This window comes from Microtus ochrogaster, chromosome 10, assembly GCF_000317375.1.
Source record: "Microtus ochrogaster isolate Prairie Vole_2 chromosome 10, MicOch1.0, whole genome shotgun sequence".
Lineage (NCBI taxonomy): Eukaryota > Metazoa > Chordata > Mammalia > Rodentia > Cricetidae > Microtus > Microtus ochrogaster.
In genome coordinates, this window is record NC_022016.1 from 52,692,594 (window position 1) to 52,696,066 (window position 3,473).

General features: G+C 51.7%; 1 protein-coding gene across 1 annotated transcript in view; it reads left to right on the forward strand.

Moving 5' to 3' along the window:
• The window catches only part of Oprd1 (opioid receptor delta 1), a 33,106-nt gene that overhangs the window by 585 nt on the left and 29,048 nt on the right, over window positions 1–3,473 (forward strand). The window lies entirely within an intron of this gene.

The following is a 3,473-nucleotide window of genomic DNA, read 5'->3' on the forward strand; positions in this document are numbered from 1 at the left end:
GTGTGTGTGTGTGTGTGTGTGTATTTGGTTCTCAGGGAAACCTCACAGGGAGTTCCACACCATGCCTTGGGTCTTCAGAGCATACAGTAGGGTCAAGGATCCATTTTGTAGGGACCCTTCCCAAACCACCTTTAGTAGTCATCTTTTGTGGTTGTTTTGGCAGTGTGGGTTTGTCCCAAACCATCCATTTGTAATTCTGTATGAGATCTTATTTGAATTGTTTCTTCCAAACCTCTAAAGCTCCTAGGTGAGGGAGCCACCCGGGATGGCTTTGGGCGCCTGTCTTTGCACTGTGTGGCCTCTAGTAGCCCATGGTTCCTGCCGACTGGTCGTGGGTTCCCTCTTCCCTTCCCCAGAGGCCATGTGGTCAGGAACTTCGGCTATGATTCAGGGCAGGCTATCCTCTTTGAGGCCTGGGCTACAGAACGAGTTCAAGGCCAGCTAGAGAATATAGCAAGACCCTGAGAGAGGCAGGATGTGGCTCAGTTGACAGAGAGCTTGTGTAGCTTGCAGAAATCCCTGGGTTCAATGCCCAGCACACCATAAACTGGTGTGGTGGTCCAGGGCTGTAATCCCAGCCCCAGGGGCGTGGAAGCAGAAGGCTCAGAAGCCAGAAGTCAGCTCTTGTTACACAGAGAGCTGGAAGCCAGCCTAGGATAACGGACTTGGAGTAAATGGACAGAGCGCTTGCCCACCAACACGCAACAAGGAATACGGCTTAAGTTAACGAAGTAAACCATCTTTAAATCAGGGCACAGTGATGGCAGTATGCAAACGAAAGGTTTGGTTGACCCCTCTGTATGCTGCTAAAGTGCCAGGGGCTGCTGGGAAGAGTCCTCAGCCACACCTTTGAGACTTAGGAGCGCTAAACCTTGTCTTGTTTAGAGAGGTTCAGTACGTGTTCTTTGCCTCTGTTCCCTGTCTTGCTCAGATTAGGGGTTCAGATCTTGTACTCCCAGCCAGAAGACATTCTAGAAAGAGGATACAGTGCTGAGGTAAAGGTCCCGACTGTGGGTCAGGTGGTACCCAGTTTCTACTGCCTCTTCAACGTGTCCTACTGATGTGGCTGTGGCCAAACAGCTCAACTTTGCTGAGCCTCGTTTGCCTCATTTGAGAAAGTACGGTGATTACAGTAGGCTGTTGGGAAGATTAAGTGGAGCGATGCAGGGAATGGCCTAATGGCAGGTCCTGGAGTGTACTAGGCCTTCAGTGTGTGCTGGGGGCTGGGATTAGCCAGCACATCAGCAGCTTCTGCAGTGAGCAGCTGCTGAGGCCTCGTTGTCTATAGTTTCCTTGTTGGTCCCTCTCTCCTGTCCTGCAAGGGTACACATTTAGTCAGTCATCAGATTGTTGATGTTAATCATTGCCACGCCTGTCCAGTCTCAGGTTCGTTTTGTTTTGTTTCTAACACAGCCTTGGCTGGTCTGAAAGCCACTGTGTAGAGCCAGGCTGGCCTTGAAATCACCTCAGAGAGTCGCACCTGCCTTGGTCTCCCAAGTGCTGGAATTAAAGGCGTGCACCACCACTCCTGGCCACTGGAGCTTCTGATGCCCAGACTCTGAGCCCAAGCCTCTGTTGGCCTCTAGCTCCTAACAGCCATACTCCAGGGTTCCCAGGTTAGATGCTACCCCAGGATCAAATGCAGCTTTCTAGGGCTGTGGGATCCAGGGCAGGGAGGTGATGCCTGGACTGAGTGGTGAAGGAGGAGCTGCATTTGGTTTAGGGTGAGGTGGGGTGGAGCATCTTAGGCAGAGGAACAGCAAAGACAGAGAGAGGTCCGGTAGGGAGCAGGGACTTTCACTGGGGTCTGGGTGGTCAGAAAGTAGAGAAGCTGCAGGACAAAGGCATAAAAAGCCACAACAGTAGTGTCCTTCTCCCTGGGGTTATTGGAAGTGTCTGCTATGTTCTGAGCTTCAGTAGGGCCTAGGAGCCAGTGATGAATCTACCAGCCTAGTGTCTGTCTTCCAGAATGTCCAAGAGGGAGCAGATGCTGCAGGAGCTCTGTGGACCCTAGGCAATAGAAGGAGTTGACCTGGGGAGGGGGGTGTGGGGAGGAAGAGTGAGTGAGAACTTGAGGAGAGTCTCGGAGACAGACCAAGGTGGATGTGTTAGGGACAGACAGCGTGCTGGGGCTCTGGCTGCTAATCTGGATGTGGAACTGGAGTCTGGACAGGTTCTTGGGCCCATGCTAAGGCCAGCGATGCTGGGAAGTCAGGGGGATGTCTGTGGAGGGGAGATCCGTGAAGAATGCAAGAGGATGCATTTGGTAAAGGGGCACACTGAATGGCCAGACAGTGAGTGTCGGGGACTTGGAGACTGGTGCCAGGCAATGGGAGGAGCCCTGTGACCCTGTACAGGTAACCCAAACCCCCTCCTCCCACTTCTATGGCCTCTCTCTGAAACTCAAGCCTGCTGGACCTAACAGGAAGGCAGAAACTGGATTGATGACTTTGGATGAAACCAAACAGGAGGAGGGCAGAGTGAGCAACAGCGAGAGCCTGCTGGCCTGGCTCAGATTCTGCCATTTCCTAGGTCTTAGGATCATTCCCTGGGGAGCCTGTGTGACTCACAGACACTGCTGAGTGAGTGGGCGGAGTCACCAAGGACACCAAAGTCTCTCCTGAGCTTCTCCTGGGCTCCAGGGATTCTCCAGCCTGCACACAGTTCTGCAGCGGGGCTTTCTATTCTCATTCATCACCCAGGACATGGGCGCGGAGGCAGCAGAGGGTTGTAGAGGAGTCACAAGCTCAGCTGTGACAGGGCCTCCTGTAGCCAAGGCTGGTCCCAACTTGCTATGTGGTTGAGGATGAACATGAACTTCTCATCTTTCTGTCTCTGACTCACCAAGTGCTGGGGTTACAGACAAACACACCCCGCGTAGACTCAGGTCTTTCTGAGCCCCCAAACCATCCTTAACCACTCTGCCTGTGCTAGGCTTGAGATGGCACAGAAAGGGGGGGGAGTAAGGGTGTACAAATCTCCGAGGCCTCAGTGGGTGATACCAGAAGCCAAAAGCCCAATATCAGGGCAGACTGACGTTTCCAAAGAGAGGGAGCTTTAACAATACATACATTATTTCTCTCTGCCTCAGGGCTCTCCTCTGTGGAAGGGGAGGATGGTAGACCCTTGAAGAATCGGACTGTGGAGGGGAGGGGTAAGGCTTTCCTCTCATTCACCGTGTTGACGTTTATTAAGTTTCAGAGGAGCTCAGGGTGGATGCTACAGGAAAAGCTTATCAGGTCAATATTAGAAGCTTTCATTTATAATAAAGATAACTAGATAGTTACTTCAGGACTTAAGGAGATGTTCTAGCAGAGCTTGATATTACCCACAATCCTACTGCAAAGAAAAGCTTAGTCATTTATGTTTATTTCTTTACCATCTCTGCTTCTGTACACACACACACACACACACACACACACACACACACACACACACACAGAGAGACACAAATCCACAGACACATACAAACA